At 44.7% G+C, this 22,072-nt stretch overlaps 1 protein-coding gene across 4 annotated transcripts in view; it reads left to right on the forward strand.

Annotated features, from left to right (window-relative positions):
* The first annotated feature begins 5,796 nt into the window (after positions 1-5,796).
* The window catches only part of LOC106851629 (sodium channel protein type 5 subunit alpha-like), a 212,447-nt gene continuing 196,171 nt past the window's right edge, over positions 5,797-22,072 (forward strand). For all 4 annotated transcript variants that reach the window (XM_088157284.1, XM_088157211.1, XM_088157355.1 and 1 more), the window contains exon 1: positions 5,797-5,913. The gene's annotated coding sequence lies outside the window, so the exon portion shown is untranslated. The remainder of the gene's footprint in view (positions 5,914-22,072) is intronic.

Genomic DNA, 22,072 nt, shown 5'->3' on the forward strand with positions numbered 1-22,072 from the left:
GTCCCCAGGACTGTTTCTGTGCTGAAAAACATTGTGGTCATTATTGCTTAGGTCTTTCTACCCCAAGCACTTCCCAGAAGCTGAAATGGCAGAGTTTGAATACAAACTAATAGGCATTGCAATTAATAAGGAGATTCAAATTAAAGAATAAAAAGGAAATGGTTCATGACTCATGTGAAATATTAAGTAAATGTAGTGGAAGGAAGTTTGCCTTTAATTAGTGCTAAAATAGAACAGGGAGAGCATGATGGACTGCAGTGATAAAAAGAGAGTTCAGGGTACTAAATGCAGAAAATTATCACTTGGAATTTCCCTGCAATCCTTGTGGGGATTTTCTTGTTAGCTGTGCCTCAAAGATGCTTCTCAAGGCTTGTTTCTAACTACAGGTTGCAGGTAGTGTTTGAAACCAATCAATCAACCAGCTTACTCTGACTGTCACATATTTTTAGTTCTGATGTTTGGTTAGAGAGGTGGCAGGGGTAAAAAGATTTTTGTGTCTTGAGTTTGTGCTTTTGACACAAAAAGGAGTGAATAAATTTTGATTTTACACTCTGCAAAGGCCCAAAGTATGACCATCCCCCCTTTTTTTTTCCATAGATCAGGCTTTACCTGATGTAGGGCAAGGGGGTGCTTGGATATCTTTGCTTTCCCCAAAAAGCACAGAAAGCAGAGTCTGAGTTTCCAGAAAAGCCTTTCTGACTCTGCTAATCACTAAACCCCATGTAAATGCTTTCCCACCCTTAGTGAAGCTGTGTTCCTCTGCTCTCTGAACTGCTTAATCACCAAATATTTGTGCTGGCCACAGGTGGCAAAAGCATGGTAATGGGTCATAATTCAGCCCGGCCCAGCATAACCTTCTTTCCCCTATAAATTAAAATGCATCTGTCTTCTGGTTAGACATAAAGTGGCCTAATTTTGGAGAGATTGAGAGGTGAGCCATTTCAGGGAGAGGAAAATTAATTTTACTTTAATGATGTGAGCTGTTATGTCTATCAGAGCACTGAACGCTTTCCTTACACTTGGACACAGTCGCTGACAGAGGCACTGCCTGCCTGTAATTTTTTTTTCTCCCCTATTAAATTAGATTAGCTCACTTTAGGGTTATATCTTTGAGTCTGATTGAACAAATGTAGCAATTTATCCAGGCGTTACAGGATTTCCCCGTGGATGCTTGATGAGAGCTGCTCCACGAGGATGATACACTTAATTAAAAGGCAGAAGCTGAAGACTGATACAGATGTGTCCTGACACAGCAGCTGGGTTTGTGTCAGGGTCTCTTTGCTTATTGCAAGTGAAGTGGGGGGGATGAGGAGGAATCAGGGCTCTCGAATAAGCCCAGACCCCAGACTGTTCCCCAGTGCAGTTTTAACCTCATCCCTGGTGTGATTCAGGGTGGGATCCACACAGGGTGTTTTCCATAGTGGGTTGACCTTTTTTATTCTTTAGCATGGGGTTGTGGGGGGGTCCCACCCGGGGGGGTCCCACCCCTGCTGGTTTGTTTGTTCCTTCTCAGTGGGGCTGGGAAACCATCAGTGAAGGGAATTTGTGGGCGTCTTCCATGAAGGGAAATCAAGATGGGGTGTCCAAACCTCTTTTGCCTGGTTAATAAAAGAACAATGTGTTGGTGATTGCCCTTTCTTCAACCCACGTGCCCCCAAATCTCCCATCTTTGGGCAGGAAAACCCCTTGTTACCCTGGTCTCTCCCTTTATTTCAAAGGGAATTAAAATAAATGACAGTATTTTTCTTTCCCAGTAGAGGGTAGTGTTGGCTAAACTGATTTTTTTTGTGTTTGACAGCCTCGTGGCACCTCCTGCTAAAGGAGCTTCTCACAGCACTTATCCCGAGTAGTAAAAGGGTTGAGAAAAGTCGAGGTCTGTGGAAAGCAAAAGCATTCCACTGAGTGCCAGCAGGGTGGGAGGGCATGGAGAAACCTTTCAAATTGTGAAGGAAAATACTTCTTTTTTTGCTAAATTCAGTTTTGCAAGGAAAAAGCACTTCTAAACTTTTTTTTTTTTTTTTTTTGCTTGCTTTAAGAAAAAAATGCGGGATTTGTTATAAACAAAACCTTTTTCTCAAACTCAGGATTTCAAGAACTGCATATTTTTCAGACCCTTTATTTCCTTAAGAAGGCAGTGACAACTGTGTAGGGATATGGGCTAAAAGCAAAGCTTTGTGAGAATCTTTGGGAGAACAAATGGATCTTTGTAACCAGCACTGCTGTCTATAACCCCTTTAAGAATGCAGTGCTCACTTTGTGGGGAAAAAGGTTAGGTTTTTGTTTTTTTTTTTTTTTGAGAGAAATGAAGAGAACGATGACACCATCTGATCTCTATAGTATATTTTTTTTCTGCTGGTGCTTTCTCCCACCTGACATGCACATTTATTAGGTTTCAGCTGACTTGCTTGAACTTTTTCAGACATTCAGTAAGCCAGCATTACCTGATTGCTTCTTGCAGAGAGGAAGATTTTGGCAAGGCAGCACGGCTTTAATCAATTTTTCTCTCTCTGATCAGCCTGTCTATGGGGTTCCAATTAGCATGGCTACTTCATGATTAGTGTTTGCATTACGAGGTTTCCTGTGCCAAGGGTGTTCCCCACTTGCAGTGGGATTTGGAGATGCTGCTTTCATTGTGTGCTCCTCGTTACATTTCTGTCTTCTGAAGGGAGGAAATTTAAAAAGAAGAACCCAAATAGCACATAAATGCTTGAAAAGTGGGGGAAAAGATTCTTTTTTGGGATGTAGAAAATGGGAGAACCCTATCAGTCCTGCTCCTGGCATGGAAGAAATTTTAAAGGTAGCTTTCCTGCTCTTGTACTTCTTCCTACCTTTTTAAAAAATCTGATTTATTTCCTTTAGTAAATACTGCTGCTTTTTTTCTATAAGCTGAGTTCAGACTTGGCTGATTTCATTATCACAGGATTGAGGATTTTCTAGTATTATGAGTGATTTCTGTATTTGTAAAGACACATGAAACAGATGGGTCATCCTGGTGCTTCAACATGGTTTTAACAGTGTTTACTCCCTCCATAAAAAAAAGCAATAGAGTTAAAAAATTACAAAATAATTCTTCTATAGACTGCAAAAGAAAGACAAGAAATTGTTCAGGACCAGTGGATGGGACATTAGGTGAAATTTTGTGGCTTTTCCCTCCTTTCCCTGGCTGTGCTACTAAATCTGTGACATGAGATGCTGCTGGCTCTTCACCTTGAGATCACTGCTATTGCAGTTCTGAAGGAAGAAGAAAGGACAGGGGACCTTCATTCATAAATTGTGTGTGGAGTAAGAATGGGATGGAAGAGAATATAAAAAATATTTTAATGTATAATAGTATACATTGCATAAAATAAATATTCCCTCAAACATGCTATTCAGCCCCAAAATACACATCACCACCTGTTGTGTCATCAGCACAGAGCACTGTACTGCAGTCCATGAACCACAGAATCACTGAGGCTGGAAAAAACCTCCAAGATCATTGAGTCCAACAATTAAATTTACTGCTTCTTTATAGGAAGAAGCAGTAGGTTCACATGTCTTCTCTCTGTATAAGCGTCTTCTGTATAACTTCATGATATACATGTGTATAGATATATATATGAGAATTTTCTTTTTATCTGTTTGGGGCAAGAAATGCCATTTTTTGATGTTACAGCTCCACGATAGAGTTTCTGAAAGTCTGAGTACCCCCAGTCAGGGATGCTGGTTCTGCTGCCCAGGAACTGGGAGTGTTTCTGGGAGCACTCATAGGTTAGGGCCATACTGTGACCATCCCAGTGCGGAGGATTTCCAGCAGAGCTCTGCTGCTGGGATGAGCATTGTGACCCCAGCATCCATCCTTGCACAGCTTTTTCACTCTGGTGTGAATTCTTTTTTTTTTTTTTTTTTTTTTTTTTTTATTGAATTTTAAAATTATGTTGACAATCCACTAAAAATCACTGAAAGGATGCAGTTGCTCTTATAATTTAGAGATGTCCTGCAGAGATGTGTTGGCACAGTGGCTGAGATGCCAAGGATTCACCATTTGCCTTTATGGGGTTGAAGTTGTGTCCACCCCATAATCTCTTTGGGTCCTCATGAGAACCTGCTTCCCTTTGAGCAGCCACTCTTCAGCCTCGTGTTGAGAGGTTAACATTTGAGGATTTATCTTCTTTTGTCTTCTGCCTCACACATCTTTCTGTGTTGCTGTAAGCTTTCACAGGCTCTATTCCTCAGGTCCATCTTTTTCTGCCTTTCTTGGTCTTCATTCCCCTCCATCTCCCTTTGTTTGGAATCTTTTTCCAGACTCTGACCTCCACTCCCTCTCCTCAGCTCCTTCTCTCCTCTTCCTCACCCAGGTCTTCCCTGTGATGCACTCCGTCATTTCCTGCATTTCCAGAATCTTTTCACATTTTGAATCCCTCAGTTGATGATTCCCTTGAGCATGAGCTTGTCCTTGAGCAGACACCCGTTCTTCCTCAGTTGTCCACTCTTCTTGAGTGAACAATTGTCTTCCCAGAGCCACTGCAGGCACTCAGGTTTTTCCCTCAATTATCTGCTCCTTTCCCAGTGCCTTTCCCCTCCCTGAGTATTTGTTACAGCTCCATACTCTCTTTCCAGACTGGCAGCAGACACTTCCCGACACATCACTGAGGCAGTAAAGCAATGCCAGCCTCCCTGTTTGTCCTGTTTCACCTCAGTAATTTGAAGGGTTTTTTCCAGTTTTTCAGAAGTTTCTTTCACTTTTACCTTATGTGGCCAGAAAATCCTTACCACTCCTCTCTTCACCTATGTCTCTCCATCAATGATCTTCCCAGTCATTGCTGGGCAGCTTATTTTGGGTAAAACTGCTGTTCTCACTCATCAGGATCGCTGTCCTGTAACCACGATGCAGGGATCTGTTCCTTGAGGCCGGAGGCTCTGGGTCAGGCAGCTGCAGGAGGAGCAGGGTTTGGATGGGGATGATCACAGGGTCCAGCTTTGGCACTTTCACACCTCCCTCTTCCCTCTGTGTGCTGAGGGATCCTTTGCTGTGTCCTGCTGCCAGCGCCTCTCCTCTCCCTGCTGTCCCTCTCTCCAAGGCCCCCGTGGCAACCCCCAGCTCCCACTGCAGCTTCTCCCCCTCTCCTTCCTGTCCCCCCTTTCTGTCCAGCCTCATCCATCCCTCCTTGCTCCCTAGAGCGTGGCACCAGCTGTGGCACTCGGGGACAGAGTTTAGTGGTGGACTTGGCTATGCTGGATTAAGAACTGATGATCTTGGGAGGTTATTTTCCAAACTAAACGGCCCTATGATGATATTGCTCCCTCACCGTGCTTCCTGCTGCCAAACTGAACAAGCCGGTGATGCTAGCAGTCCATCATCCCAAAACGGCACATCCGCGGTGCGTTTTTCATCCTGCTCTTGCCCCTTCCCACCGTCCCTTCCTCCCTACCCTTGTCTCGGCCATCATTTCTGCTTACCCCTGCCTATCCCTCTGCCTCCCTCCCGCTTTCCCGGCCTTCCCCCGCCGCGTCCCCTCCCTCCCTCCCTGCCCCCACCGGCGGCAGGGGGCGCTGCGGGGCCGCCCCGGCTGCGCTCGGCGGGGCGGGCGGTGCCTCCCTCCCTCCATCCCTCCATCCATCCCACCCTCCCTGCCTCCTTCCCTCCCTCCCTCCCTCCCTCCCTCCCTCCCCTCCTCCCCTCTCCCCCCCGCCGCCCGCCCGCCCGCCCGGCCGGGGCTGCGCTGGCTCCGCTCCGCTCCCGCGGCAGCCGCACAGACGGCGCGGCGGCTCCGAGCCATGCGCGCTCGGCGGCGGGCGGGCAGCGCGCTCCGCGCACGGCAGCCCGGCCCTTCCTCCCCTCGGGACGGCACCGCTGGCCGGCTAAAAACTCTCTGGATACAATGAACTGGCTCTGGGACTCTTGGTTTAGCAGGAAAAATTAAATAAACCGATGTAAGTTTCTTCTCTTCTTATTCTGTTCGTTTGTTCGCTTGGTAATAAAATGATAATAAAAGAAAAAAAAAAAAAAAAAAGGGAAGAAAGAAACGGAAAGGATGCTCGGTTCGGAGCGTGTCGCGGAGGAGGAATGAGTAGTGCCGGGGTTTTCCCTTCCCCAAAGTTTCCCTCGAGGCGGGAGGAGCGGCACCGCGGCCGTCCCGTCCGAGCCGGGCGGCAGAGAGGGACCGGGGGCTGGAGCGCAGGGAAGTTGGCGCAGCAAAGCTTGGAAGCAGAGGATATGGAATCATATAGATACAGACGCATATTGCTGTTTAAAGGTAATTGTGGTAGAGAATCGGTTTAGTTTCCATCTTGCTTCCACACCCAGAAGTGTCGGGAAGAACAAACAACACAGAAAATGCTCTGCAATTATTTAGTTGATATTATGTGGTGTCAGATGTGTTGGAGTGGAAATCTAGTGGCAGGTGTTGAAGGGAAAAGAAATGAGCTGGAATGGTTATTTCTGTGGTGGCAGGGAAAAGGTATCGTTCTTCTACAGGGTGACGGTGTTACTGGTATTACTTGTTGTAAGAACTGAAATATTTTAAGTGTGTTTCTTAATGGCACCAAGCACTTCAAAGCTGTTTGTAGAACACCTTTGCTTAAAAAATGGGGAGTTTTTACCGGCAAAAATGAAAATCTTGACTTGGCTCATGTAAATAAAAGCAAATCAGGGAGAGCTCTGCTGCACTCCAGCAAGGTGATCATGGTTTTATTGAGGCAGCCCTGAGGGGAGCAGTGACATACTGGGAGCACAGTGAGGGAGAACGAAAGCTAAATTAAAGCAAAACTTATGCAACCGAAGTGAGGCTGCGATGGGAATAAATCAGATCTTTCAATTTTATTTTTCTTGGAGATTTGGGTGAGGAGGTGGAGATAAGCTTCTATAAAGCGAAGAAACACACGAGCCAGGCTCATCTATGTCAACAGGTCTCGTTTAGCCGTGCAAAGGGTGAGCTGAGCCTTGTGAGTGCTTGAGCCAAGGCTTTTCCAGTCACAGCTGGGGCAGTGGCTGCTCCTGCAGACGAGCCTTGGATCTGGAGCTGGTGGCCCCGATTTCTCCCACTGCCGGGCTGGTGAGCAGCTCTTCCCAAAACTCAGGGCGGATGGTGGAATAAACACAGTGATTCAAAGAGGATTTGTCAATACTAAAAATAAACAGGCCCGCAGATGTGTCCTAGAGGGTCATGTCCAGGCACGGCATTTTCGGGGCCAATTAGCTGATTTCGGTGATTTTCCGTCTGTGTGTCCTGTCCAAGGTGCTGAAGTTCATTTTGCTGCAATTTCCCAGGATTTCAGGGTTTGGCAGAAGTGGTCTTGGAGGTTTCTTGTCGTCTTAAACCAGCGAGACGGTTCCCCGCCGGGTTGTATGAAGAAAAAGCAGGGATGTGTTTTCAGACACGTATATTTGATCCGTCCTTTTGGCGTGGGGAAGCAGACCAGGTGGAGACACAGATGGATCCGGCAGATCCTATAAGCTTGTGGTGGCAGAGAATTGGAAAGGTCAGAGCTGTGAGGCAGTGAGGAGTGAAACCCTCTGATTCTAATGGACCAAGAAAGTGGTGGTTTTGGAAGTGTCACTTCTGCTGGTTTGGGTGCATTGCCTTGATGAGACACCTGGTTCCGAAAAAGTTGAGGGGAGCCCAGCGTCAGGACAGGATGGGAATGATACAACTGGAATTGGAGTGATGTCCACTGGTTCTGTTAATATTTTTTTATTCTGGTGTAGCCTTTTCAAGTGGAAAATGTGGTTGACAAAGAGCTTCAGAGACAGAGGGTCCTCAATAAAAAATGTCGTGTCTTTTTGTGGCAAATGTCTCAACATGTAAGCAATGGAAGTAGAGGTATTTTTAGATTAATGTGACAAAAGGTCTCAGCCTTGAGTAGTGGAGTTTATGTAACTTTGGAAGGGGGAAGATCACAGTATTTCCAGTGATCACAGATTAATCTTTTGCTGAACTTGCTCATGATTGGAGTTGGATGTTGTAACATGGTTTTTCCCGGGTCTTGCTGCTCACTCTGGATCATCCTTAGTGCAGCTTCGCTCTTCTGTCTGAGGCTCTGAGGGTTTTACAAGCACGAGGGGTCAGCTTCTAAAGCCAGAGTTCTCACACAGAAGTGGTTTGTGCTGCAAGGAGCCCTGCAGATTTAAAGCATGCCAGGGCTCTGTACAGTGTGGCAGGGAACAGATCCTGTTTCATGGCCTCAATCATTCGTCAGAGGTCACAAAGGTATTCAGTTGCATCATTGGCTATGTAGCCTAAATACCTTGACCATGAAGGGGGTATGTAGACCACGAGACTTTGTGACTCTGAATGACAGCTCATGGGTACACACTTTAAAACTGCAACAGAGTTGAGAGCATTTTATTCCTGGCTTGAACCAGAAAGTGGCCTCGGTTCTCACTGTGATGGACTAACACCTGTGGCACCAGCTACCACCTCCCAGGACCTCTACGTGTTACAGGAAAATGTTGAGTAGTTGCTGTGTTCTTGATTTAAATGTGTTGTCAAAATGATGTTTAAAAATTTACTGATAGGAAATGTCATCCTGACTGGGAGATTAATGAAATATAGCTACTTTTAATTTCTTTAAATATCCTATTTATGATGTTAGATAGGGATTGGTTTAACTTCTCACTACCTTTTTCTGTTTAATGTCTTGAAGGAATCCTTTGTGCATGCATGGGAGTAAAGAACATTTTGGGCTGCATATTAAAACATGTTGGTGGTCATCTGGAAATCCTAGTCCTGCTTTTCAGAAGGAACTTGTTATCATCTGTTATCATCTTTAGTGCCTTAGTTTTTGAAAGCTTAACTGGAAAAACATAGAAGGGACCCGTTGTTTTCAGAGGGTGGGTGCTCAGTTCTTCCTGAAAATTGCTACCTTGTAAGTTGTCTCCATTGGTGCTCAAGATTTACTCTGGAAAATTATAGCTCTGATTGTTAAAAGGTGACAACAACTAATTTCTCAGTTCTCTTAAATAGAACTTTGGTAACACAGAAACAGGATCACTAACTATTAAATATCCACGTGAATTTCTGCTTTGTATTTACACATTGTCTGAGGTAGGGCCTTAATCATGGTATAAAGCAATTTATAGTTGGAGTTGTGTCATTGCTTCTCCCTTTCACCATCTAACCTGGGGCAAAATACATGAAGTCTGCTGGGTATATTTCTTTTTGCTTGTAGTGGATTTCTCTTCCATGGGGTCGTGGATGATTGCAATCAGTTCAGATAAACACGTGTTTATTTATTCTTTAAATAAGATCGTCCTTATGAACATCTACTGAAAGGAAACCCTGGTTATATTTCTATTGATCTTGATTTATTATTTACTCTGCAGACCAAACTGAGGAGCCCACTTTGACCTGGCTGTGTCTCTTTGGGTTTCTCTTGCAAAGTGACAGTTTCTAAATCAGGAAGGAAATCAGGTCACATTTCTGGCTCTACAGGATTTATCTCATTGCTCTTCTTTCAAAGTAATTAGAGTTACTAATAATGAGGAAAAGAAAACTTTTCCAGAACTGGAATGTCCCTAACTCCTCTCTCCTTCTGGCAGTTTTTGTGTCACTGAAGAGATCCAGGTAGTTCAGAACTTTGTTGTTGTAGGATCCTTTTGCTCTGTTATACACATGGTGTCTTCCTTTCAGTGCAGCTGCAGGTGATCTGCTCACCTTTACAAAAGTCTCTTCCTTCCCTTAGAACTGTGTTTCCTTATTTATTTCCCAATAATTCTGGAGCTGGTGTTACCAGCTCCGGGTTGTCCATTTGTAGTGAGTAAGATCCCACATTTCAGCTTGGGAGAAGAATAAAGACACATTTATCAGTTATCCCCTGTCCCAGTCCTTCACCTGGCTCAGGACAGAGTGATTCTGTTAAATTCATGCAGTACCTGCTGTCACGACCACTGTTTGTGCCCCTCCCTTTCAGGTTTCTAATCATTCTGAGTTCACAGAAGCAAATTCCCATGAAAGATGGCAAAAGAACCAAAAGATTCCCTCTCTTCTAACACTCCCACCTTCGAGGAGTTGTAGCTTGGCCTCCCACCAGGAGGTCACCTTGTGAATCATTAAAGTGCAAAATTTTCATCAGTGTTAAAAAGATTCCTTATCTTTCATGGCAAAAACATGCCTCACTGCTCTTTGTCTTGAACAAAGCCTTTGTAAATCACTGTTCTGCATAACAAGAATGGCCTGAGTTTTATTTTTATCATCATATTGCAAGAGCTTATTGAATGTAGAGATTTGACACATCAAATAATACTGGTGTACCAAGACATGCAGAAAAACATTAAAATTTTTGTTAAGCTTCAAGTTTTCTCTTTACCCTTTTTTATTTAATTATAAAATTAGAGGCTTTCTTTTATGTTGTGGAAAAAATAAGTCCATACTTTACTGGATTATTTATTTCATGTCTCATCTTGAATTGAGTTTTCCCAGTTTGTTAAACTTTTGTTTTTTAGTGCAATACTGAGAGCCTTCCCAACAGGTTGTAGATTCTTTTTAAAGCTTACTGGATTCCTATGATACTAAAACTGCTCTGCATTCAAGTTATTATTTGAAAGATAGCTGCAACTTGTACTTTATTAATTTTAATCCAACTCTAGTATTGAATATCTAAAAAAGTTTTACCGATTTTATTTCCAAGCATATAAAAGTTAGGTGACTGAATGCAGACCATGGGCACAATTAAGGTGTGTTGGAAGAAACTAATCTTTTTCAATATTCATGGAACTTGAAGGTTGACTGTGAACATTAAGCAAAGTTTAAGGTTTTCAAGGGGTCTTGGCAGGTGGGAGTTGTCTGAGACTTTTTTTCCCCTGTTGATTTGAAGTCTTTAGAGAAAGCAAAAGAACCTATGTGATACAAAGCTATAGAAAAACTTGTTCATGGGCAATTTTTTAAGACCCATTAGCTGAAGATATGTTAGAGACTAACTTTTTAAGCCAAAATCCATTCTTAAAGACTGCATTAGTTCTGAAGTGCTTTTTCTAAGTTTCTTTTCCTTATCATATTGACATGATCCCTTTTACCCCCTAAAATGGACATTTTGTTAATGTCTCTGTGGCTGAACACACCACGGGTGCAGCACGTTGGGTCTAACAAGCTTTGCTTCAGGTTTAACAGAACTTTGGTCCTGAGAAACCAAAACAGGACAGCATAGAGGAATCACTTTGATTATTTCCAGTACGTAAAAATTCCCCCCTGTAGGAGCCAGCTCAAATTTTGTGCCCCAGCCCATTCCGGTTCTCCGAGGAGCGTTCCTGCTGCAAGGTCAGATGCTGTCCCTGGGAAATGAACTTTAAAGAAAGTGGTGACAAAAAAAAAAAAAAAAAAAAAGCCCCCTCCCCGTGGTGTAAAGCTCATATAGAGTAGCAACTCTGTAATGAAGTTTTTGTTGTAACCTGCGATGTGGCCGCCAGAAGTGAGCAGAGGTTTAGGGAGAGCGATGTTAGCGGGAGGATTTGGGGAGAGGAGAAAGGAGCATCATTAAAGTGTTACAGCCTGACCTGTAGACAGGCACTTAGTGTTGTCTGAGGTCTGACACTCTAGTAGCACGTTACATAATGCACAATTATAAAATCACACTAAAGCCTCTTTAAAATACCTGCCTGATTATAACAGGGTAATTATGCCGCGTTTAATGGAGCTGAGTGCTGTGGGGAAGGGACCCCCACGCACCAAACTTGTCCTGCGCTTGTCACCCCGGATGCAGCCGGCTTTGCCATCCCCTTGGAAGCCCTAAACGCTCCCAAAGCCCCTCGGGTGTGTGCCTGCTCCCCGTTTCGCTCTCGTGTTACAGGGGTTGTCCTTTCCTTCCGGACGCGTTTCTGGCTGTCGCTGCTCCCCATATTAGTCCAGCCAGCGCGACGTGACGCGGCCGCCCTCTCTCCCTCTCTCCCTCTCCCTCTCTCCCTCCCCGGGGCCGAGCACATCGCCTCGGGTGCATTCCCCAGCCCGGGACACCGCACATCGTCCCCAGCCCGGTGGCCAGCCGGCTCTCCAGGCTCCGAGCCCGCACATCGCCTCCGGTGCGTCCCCGACCCCGCGGCTCCCGCGCTGCCGGAGGGGCAAAGGCGCTGCCAGCCGTGTCTGCAGCCAGAGCCTCTGCAAACCACTGCAAGTATCTCAACCATTTTTGTAATTTATTTATTTTTTTTTTTCCCCCCTCTCCGCTCTTTATCTCTTTTCAACAGCGTCTCACGTCGAGAGGTCTGATCTGGCGCGCCTGGTTCCCGTCCAGCCGCTCCCGGTGAGCTCTGGGTCCCTTGGGGAAATCGCCCCTCCGGCAAAGCTCCCCGGCTTTGCCCAGCTCCTCGCAGCTCTTCCCTTCCCCGAGTCCATCAAACGCAGGGATGAGTCCTCTCCTCGGCTCTGCCGCCGTGAAATCCAGATCGATTTGTTCGACTTCAGCAGAGCTAATCCAGATTTACACAGCCCTTTCCTCCCCCGAGGACTTCCCCCGTTTTTCGCTCTAGGTGACCGTTAGTGGGCCAGTGTCAAAATGCATCTGATCCAGGCAGATTCCCTGTCTCCAGATATTAATTATTCCCTGGCAAAAGTTTCTGAGGAAGAGCAGTTGGATTTGAAAACAATATACAAATTCTGTTGCTAATTTTAGAAAGTAAGGGGGATTTTTTTCCCTCCTGTTGAAACTAAATATAATTTGAAAGATAATGTACAAAGACTTAAATATAGCCCGCAATTAGACATGGCATATGAATAGTTTCTCTTGGTTTTAACATGTTTGGTTTATTTTTCCATCTTTCTCGGCAGACAGCTGTTAGATAAAGGGAGAAAAGTAAATAGTTGTTATGAAGCCATACGTCATAGCTACAAGGAATAATAATTTTTAAAAAAAGGAATTATCATATGAATAAGGGAAGATAGAGACAAAATAAATCCTTTCTCTTCTTTTTCCCCTTGCCTCATCATTTTATGACACTTCTGTAGTAGTACTTTAGCTAAAGAAGCACTTGAGTGCTTCTAGAACAAATTTCCTGTCGGTCCATCATGCTCCTGTTCCTGCTGGATTCAGGCAGTTTTGAATTGAGGCTCTGAATCCTTCACAGGAGGATGAAATTGAGGTAGAAACTTAGGATGATCCTTGGGTTCTTGGGTTCCCTTGCCCTCAGTGGAAATTTTGCTTGAGTTATACTGAGTTTACTTTTCTATGAAGTTATTCAATTGACAGCCTCCAAAAGTTTTGTTGCATCCACACGGTGTCTGAGCATCTGCAAAGGTGTACAGATGTCCTGGCTTGAACAACTTACTTTTTCTGGCAGTTGTGAAAAACAGTTCTGCTCCTCAAGTGCTATTACATCTGGGAAAAATTGTTCTTTTGGTTAAAAGTTTCTTGGAAATTTTCCTGTCTTGTGAAACTTGAGCAGTGCTGGGCTGGTGGGTCTTGCTGTGAGTGTTGTGTGCTCAGTAGTCAGAACCCAGTAAAACTTTCTAGCTGCTTCTTAGGACAGGCCAGAAAGAACCTGCAAACACTGCACTGAGTCACACATCACCTTTTTTTACACAGGTATGGAGAATGACATAAAAGACCCTCAAAATAGTAATAACAATACTAAAAAAAACACCCCAAAATGATGGTTGTAGACTCCTGGGAACAAGGCAAGTGGCTGCATATGAGGCTGTGATCCAAAAACATTGAAATATTCTGGGCTGTGGTTTTCTTTTATTAATTAGTCTAAGTGATGTTCAGAACCTGAAACCAAGGCTTTTAGACACATCTCTGGTGCCTAATTCTGCTCAGTGTCTCATAACAGGGTGAATCAGGAGACTGTTTATTGAAGTCAGTGATGCAGTGTCGATGTAAAAGCGACAGAAGGGAGATGGAGGATTTGTTTACGAGCAGAAAAGTCCCCTGGACAGTTTAACACTAACAGAGAAAATTACTGAATAGCTGCAAAGCACAGAGCTTAAATGTAGCTGAAATAAGTCTTCTGGAGCATTTCCAGAACTATTTTCGGGGCCTGATCCAGAGCCTGATGAAGCCAAAGGTAAAGCTCTTTTTGACTTCTTCAGATCCGACATTACATTTTGAAACATCATTCCTTATCTGGAATTTTCTAAAGCTGTCTCCTAGGTAGTTTTTAATTAACTGTTATACCAGTAATGTCTTGTATCCCTTTAGTACTTGGGTTTGTTAACTATAAGAAATAATAACATAATGCCTTTGTTGCACAGGAAATTCTGATTTTCTATGTAGTCATTAGTTGCACAAGCCATTGAAACTCATCTTTTGTTGCTTGGCTTGTTCATTGGTTTAGCAGTGTATCTGTTTTATTCTGTAGCTTTTGAACCCACTGGACAACTTGATTCAGAGGTTCAGGACTAAGGGATGTCTGGCTTTTGCAAGTGCTGTTAAAGGATGTTGCTGGGTTGAGAGCAGAGAGGCTCAAAGGAGCATCATATGTAAGAAAGTGGCTGTGTGGTGACCCAGCCACATACTACACAGCAATGAATCAGCAGAGCTCCACAGGGGACTGCACTAGTTCAGTAATGTGGGTTTACAGAATTTTTTTATTGTGTTATTCCATATGATATTCTATTTTATGTTTAGTGTCCCATTGTTAGGCCAGCGACTGCTTCACCTCTACCACCCAGGTCTGTGAGGTCAGGTAATGCCAGGTGTAGGCTGTAATTGCATAGTTTTAAAGGGAGCTTGCAAACAAAGCCTTGGGGTCTCAGTGCATTTTGAAATAATCTGAAAAGACTCCATCATGTGGATTCAGGGCTGGATCCAAGCCAGCTGAAGACCCTCTTGGCTTCAGGAGGTTGTGGACAGGTCTTTGTGTCTGAGGAGGAGCTGGAATCAGGGGTCAGGTACCAAGGGTGCCTCGAGCTGTGAGAGAGCCTGGTCCTGCTGAACGACTGGAGGAGGTGACAGAGGGACAAAGAGGATGTCCCCTGCTGCTTTAACCCTGCCCCACGACTTTGCAGCTGAGTGTCCCTGTGTGCAGGGGGGATGTTCGACTGTATTGGCACTGCTGCCCATTTATGTGCGTCAGATAGGGATTAATAATTATGTATAAAATATGAGTTTTATTTATATATGCATATTTATACAAAAAACCCAAATCAAGAATGAAGCAAGGATGTTGAAAATGCAATTTCCAGCTCCATCAGTGGCATGCTCCCCATTTTTCTGGGAACTGGCCTGTCTGTTGTGGTGTCAGACGGGACACGTGTGCCCAGCTATTGCACAGAGCTGGTGCAAACCAGGATGAGAGGCAGCAGGGATCACACTGAGGACACCCTGCCTTGTGTGCACCCATGCAGTGAGGCTGTGGCTGTTTCTCCCCCAGCCCTTGCCCTGCCCATCGCTGTGAGGAAGGGAAAATGGAGGGTGTCCCTGACCCCGGTAATCTCCAGCTGCCACCGAGCCTCCCGGGAGGCACCCGTGGCCAGCACAGATTAACACAGCCCACAGCAGGGACTGGCCAGCAGCCAGCATGGCCCTGGGATCAAAGGAGCATGGAGGTGGCTGAGAGCCACCTTCGGGCTCCTCCTCCTCGCCTCTCTCTGCTGCAGCTTTGGCCCTCCCTGATAAATCAAACCCACCCTCTGCTGCTGGGTGCAGATCAAAATGCTTCATTCCCTGTGCCTTTGTGACCGAGGTGTGATTCCAGAGCTGACAATTGGATAAAGGATCTTCAGGATCCAGCTCAGGGAGTGGCGTGGATGTGTGCTGGCTGCCTTTTTCCTTGGTGAGCAGAAACAGGGTGTTCTGACCCCAAAGGATAAATGATGGTGGTGCAAAGCTGGGAACCACCATGAGGATGTCACAGGCAGACCCAGTGCAGGGACAGTAATGAGCTGTGCCCAGTTCTCTGCAGTGTCCTTGCTGGCCCAGCTGCCTCTAGGAGGAAAGGAGCAGGAGGGAACTGCATGCAGCATTATTTAAGAGTTTAAAAGGTCACAAGGAGCCAGGGAAAGCACAGAAATTGGCATGAAAGACTGAAAACGGTGTATTTGAGTGACAAGCTGGTGCCTTGATTTGGTTTGCAGTGGGTGGTCTAAGTAAGCTTTGTTTCTGTTAGGTTATTTTTGAGGGCTGTTCGTTTGCCAGGATCAGGAGGAAGGTGGTTTAAAACATATTTTGGAAAGATTATCAGTGTTGTCCCCATCAGTTCCAGCAGCCCTCATGTCCCAAAATGCAGAAGCTATTTCCTGCTGCATGGCTGAGCTCTTTCAGGGAGGTCCCTCATCCCATGCACTCTCTTTGGGCACCTCGATTTCCAGTTTCTCATCCCTGGGCTGATAGCAGCTTTGTAAGGCAGGGAGTGCTGCTGACCAGCACTGCACAGCCACACAGCTGCCAACAACCAGCCCTGGGGCTGAGAGGTGTGTTTTCCAAGGTGGGGCTGGTGCCATCTGCACTGTTTTTATGATGTGATGGTCCCTGGGGGTGGCCAGGGACCAACCATTCCTTAACTTCTGTGTGCCTGTTGTGTTGCCCCTTCTCAACATGAACCCAAAGTCCTGCTCAGGCAGAGCACAACCTGAGCAACAACATGCAGGAATATCCTTGCAAGGGAATTTTCTCCTCTTGCTTTAATGGCCCAGAGTTCCACCCTGAATGCAGAGCATGATCACTTCATGCTCACTTTAAATTGTGGCAGCTGAACATGCATGCTGGTTTGCAGGACCATGTGGCCCAGGGCAGGACTCTAAAAGCAGCATCTCACACATTTGGGTCTGTGGGATGTCAAATACATTGAATATTTTCTTCCCAATGGCGGTTTGAAAGCTAGTTTTATCGTCACAGCTTAGCATTGCAAATGTTTGAGTCGTTCCCTGGTACATGATTTCTTCCAGGAGGCTCCTACAACTTTAATGAATATGAAAGTTGTGATTAGCATGGGAGATCATTGCTTATAGCAACTACACAATGTATTAGGCTACCCATCAGTCTTGCTGTTAGAGCACTCTGCAGAATTCAATCAGCAATGTTGTTTACACTGTTGTCTTTAGGAGCCTGAGAAACTTCCCAAAATGTCTTATAATCCAGAAAAAAGCTTTGCTGCAAAGCAAGTTTGCTTCATTGATTGCATTTCTTCACTTTGGTTACTGAATAGCAGGCTAAAAATAAATTTTTAAAAAAACAAACCAGTATTGAGATCAATCCCTAATTGATTTTGACTTGTCATATCCAGTTAAAAGCAGAACCAATCCTTTCTGAAATGCTACTGATGTTCTGGAGCTTTGTAAAGCTGCATATGAGAGAAAGCATCAATAGCAGAGTGTAAGATCTCTTAATTTGGGCTTCATACAGAGTTTTAGACGCCTAAATGTCAGACTAAAGTTCAAGTGTTCATCAAAGTCCTGTGAGGATCTCCAATGTCAATGAAATTCCTGTTAAAAACTGTCCTGTGAGGCTTTGCTGCCTGCAAATGCTGGTTCCCTGAAACAAAAGTTGAATGGACTGTTGGAGAAAAGGCCTTCACAGGGTAAAGGGGTGGCTGAAGAGAGTTTCTGAGCAGGAAACAGTGAAGGAGCTGCTGTGGGATGTGCCACAAGAGCCAAGCTCAGCTGCTTTGCTTCAGCAGAGAGTTGGCTGGGGCCACCATCCTGGAGGGCAGGGACAGTCTGTGTGGCTCTGTCCCCACATTTCCAATGGGGCCAGGGGCTTGGTTAGCATCTCCAGTGCTGGAGGTGCTGGAAATCACTCTTTCCAGAAGCAGGAGGGCAGGCAGGGACCAGCCCCGCTGTGCTGGGCTTGGCATCACCCTGCTGGCTCCCTGTCCTGACCCTCCCTCTCCAGAAGCACCTCCCGGCTCACTCTGTAAGGCTGCTGCTTTTCTGGATGTTCTTCCCTGGACTGCCACCCTTGTGCCTTTGAGGGGGGGATGGAGGGAGGGGAGAGCCAAAACAGAGGACAGCCTATTTTTAGGCTGACTATCTCCCACTCCCTGGAAGGCTGGGTGCCAATTCGGTGGTGTGGCGGGGTGACGCTCGCCTGTCTGTAATGCAGAAAGGGAGCAGAGATTTGAGACATTTTTCTGTACCAAGGGACCTTGAGCCTGTCTAGATTTTTGCAGTAATGTTTATTATGTGTTGCATCTGCTCGTTTTTATCTGGACAGCTTCCTCCTCCCTCCCATCACATTTTATAACAGAGCTCGATGCACGCTGTGTTGTGTGGTGTTTTGAAGCCCAAGTGTATGATTTTGGCTTATGCCTTACTGTTCCTTTTGTTGTGGGATAAGAAAGAAATGACTGGAAAATTTAGGCTCAACTCCATAATTTAGAATTTACAAAGCCATGAAATAAAACTGTGATCCTCTAGTCTGTCTCCAGAATAGCAGAGGGTTCCTCATAATTAGTATTGTTTCAGCTATAGCATGTACTGTCAAGAAAAGAGGAATTGAGCAGGATGGATTTTCCATACTTCAGTCTTTGGTAGGTTATTAGTCTTTAGTAAAGCATGGTTAAATGATTTTCTTTAAAGTCTGCACATTATGCCTAATTAATATTTCTTTTTGTTCCAGTTCTTGACCACTGGATTTCTTCTATATTATTCTGACAGAGTGCAAAGTACTCTGTAATAAGGAGAAGAGTAGTAATGTTTTAGCTGTGTTTGTCCAAGGGTGCTGGTACTGTGATTAATTAATCCCTTTCCATTTCCTTTGGTGTGATCGAGCTCTTTGCAGCGTTTACTATGAGCCCGATTTCCAGCCCATAATTGTCTTTAATGATACTTCCCTAAACCTTTCTAATTTAACAGCACAACCCTTGTGCTTTGGACATCAGAACTAAATGGGGTAATGTTCCCATCCGTTTCTGTCACTGTCCCCTGAGCCCTGATTAACCAAGCCCTGCATCAGCTCTTCTGCTCTGTCCCCCAGAAAGCAGAAAGGTTTTCAGTCACTCAGATCTTTGTTTATCCACATAAAACACTGCCACAATTGTGGTTTTCTTCTGGTGCTTCACCACAGTGTCCCAGTACTTTGGAAAGCAGCACTGACATTGAGTACATGTTGGTCAAATCTGTAGGAACTCTTGGGTTCAATTATCATAACTCGTTGTCTAGCTAAAGAAACCAGGGTATTTTATACTCCTTTTGTACATTTTTATTGCTTTTAAATGAGAAATGTCATTCTCAGCATATTATTGCTCCATTGCATGGATTTTTCCCAAGTACAGAACAGAAATAGGTATTGAACATTTCTGCCCTTTCTGTGCTGTTGTGTCTGATGGTACTTAAAGGATACATTTTGTTCCTCATGTGTATGAAAAGTTCCTTCTTGCCCTTAAAAAGGCCAGCAGTTTCTCTAACTGCAGTTTAGCCACTGATTCTATTTTTCTATTCTAACACAAGCAACTGTGTAATGTGTTACCATGTTATTCTTGACTTCCTTTTTTTTTTTTTTTTAATTTTTATTTTTTAGAAAGCACTCTGGAGTGTGTGCAGCATTTTTGTTGTCATAGGAAAGGAGGTATAAACTTTTTTGAGCTCTTTCAGTGTCCAGGGAGAGTGACTGCACAGGATTGGAAGGATGAAGCTGATATTTGGAGAGAAGTGGGGAAATAGGAAATCCCCCTACATCTCCTTAAGGGTGAAATTCTTTCTCTGCAGAAAACCTCAGCAAAACAAATCTGCTTCACATCACCAGAGCTTGAAGCATCCTTTTTATTAAGGGACAGACTAAGGGGGTTAGAAGCCCCCAGATTTTGATACATGACAACCTGGTACATGTTCCCACATCATGTCATATGATGGCAACTACAAATACCCTCTTTCCCCGCCAGGAAATATGGTTGTGATATCATGCCACCTCTTCTGTGTTTCTGCTGGCAGCCCACACATTACTGGGGCTTAGAAAAATGACACCAGGGTCAAAACCAGAATCATCATCCTACAGCCACTGTGCTGCAGCTGGGCAGTGAGGTGCTCCTCTTTGACTTCATCCTTAGCTGGAGACTGCAAGGAAACTTTGGGACACTCTGTCCTCAGCACACTCTCGCTGGGCTGAAACACTCAGGACTTTGGGAGAAGCTCTCTGCTCTGTGGGAAAACCCAGGCTGGGAGGTGAGCTACAGCCCTGGATCCATGAGCTGAGCACCAAGGTTTGGGGGGAGGAAGGAAAACTTCCCAAATCACAGTTGAAGCACTGCGAAGCAGTGAGGTTTGCTTTCAATTGCTGAAAGTATCAGAATTCAGTCTTTCAAACCTCCTGATGCTGGGTCCATTAGCAAGACACACAAGTCTTACTTTGACTGAACATGAACTCTGGGCTGATGCATATTTATTTATTAATATTTTCTATTTCATGCTGCTGATTGTCCCAGATGCAGAGGAGGGAAATGACTTTCAAATGAGAAGATTTTTCTTAAGCCTAGAGCATAGCTGTACTTGGAATGCAAACTTTAATCAGTTGCTTGATGGAGAAATATTTAATAGAAGTGCAATCTCTGCTGGGTTCCCTTTCATCCCAGTATCAGCTGTAGGATTGTGTCCCTTGGAAGAAATATGGATTGTGTGCAAAATAATTTAGGCTCTTTGTAACAATCTTGTTGCAGAGACCATCTACCTTTCTTATGTGCTTATTTATCTTATTTATCACAGCATGATTATTAATAGTGATAAATGTGGCTTGGTGGGGAAGCTGTGTTTCACTGACTTTTTTGGGAAGTTGATTATTTATAGCTTGGAGATTTTCTAAGTCTTACTCTTGCATTCAAGTGTCTGCTTCTTCAATTCAGCAGCAGTCAGGTCCTGGGCTCTCAGACACAGGAGTGTCTTTAACCCCAAGGAGGCATCACATCTTCCAGCAGCCCAAATCCTCTTGCCCCATGCCCCTTGCAGGCAGTCACAACCTGAGCATGAGGAAACTCTGCTCAAGACCAGCAGTATCTCTCTGTGGCTGATTTCAGGAGCTGTTGAGGGTCCATATCATCCCTCCCATCCCACTGGGCCCAAACTCTGAGAGCTTTTGCTGTGCACCTAAAAAAAAAAAATCCTGGGTGCTCATGTAAATGGTTGCAGTAAAGAGCTATTGGAGGAGGCTTTTTTTTTTTTTTTTAGGGCAAAAGCAGAGAGGCTACTTAGCATAGTTTTACATGCTGCTAATGTGGTTTTATTGCTTCTAGGACCTGACCTACTATCGTTATGTGCTGCTGTGGATGCTTTTACTCATTTGGAACTGGTCCAGGGATCTCTAATGGGGCTCTGCACTGCATGACCTAGGTGTGCTCAGCATGACACCATCCCCTGCACTGGGAGTGCTGGTTTATCACACTGCTGCAGACTGGGAGGATTGGGAAATAGAGCCAGCAGCACTCTCTGCCTTGTGCTAGAGTTTGGATCCTGTGGAGCTCTGGGTGATGGAGGCAGGGACACCCCTGTTGTCCCCATCATTACCCAGGCCATGGATTTCTTTATGGTCTGCTGTGCAATTGCTCTGTGCACACAGAGCACTTTAGTCCAAGCACTGGTGTGCAGGGGATATGGTGAGCTGTGAGTCATCCCCCACTGCTCCGAATGAGAAACCCAACAGATTCCAAGTTAGAAATGGACAAAGATGGTTTTGGGATTTACCTTTCCCTGCACTGCTGAGCCTGGGAGTCTTGCAGCCAAAATAATGAGTCTTAACATTATCCCTTTAGACCTATAAGCATTTACCTCCGTGGTATATTTAGCAGCATAACTTATATTTTGTGTGCATTTGGTGCTCCTGGTTTTGGCCTTCCTTCTCACTCTACAGCTTCAAATTGCTGAACTGATTATGTGTTTGTTGTTCTTTACAAGGTTTCTTGACAGCTATCAGCATTTTACATTTGGTACAGTTTCCTATTTTTTTTTCTCTCTCCATGTATATAATGCTGATCCAGGCAATAACATCTTGGCTGCAAGGCCAGTTTCTTTCTGAAATGCTTAAATACAGACTGACAAAACCTTATTTTGATGAGTAGTGACTTCTATGCCTGAATAACTCATAGGGACCTACTCTGTATTTTGAAAAACTGAATGCCTTTCCTTTGTTACCAAAGTAGCAATTTTATATTGGAATTGGCAAAAAAATTTGTATCACGGAGGTGAAATCTTTGGATTACAATGTGATTTTACTGTTGGGTGCTGTGACCAACAGCACAAGT

This window comes from Sturnus vulgaris, chromosome 1 (genome assembly GCF_052056855.1).
Source record: "Sturnus vulgaris isolate bStuVul1 chromosome 1, bStuVul1.hap1, whole genome shotgun sequence".
NCBI lineage: Eukaryota > Metazoa > Chordata > Aves > Passeriformes > Sturnidae > Sturnus > Sturnus vulgaris.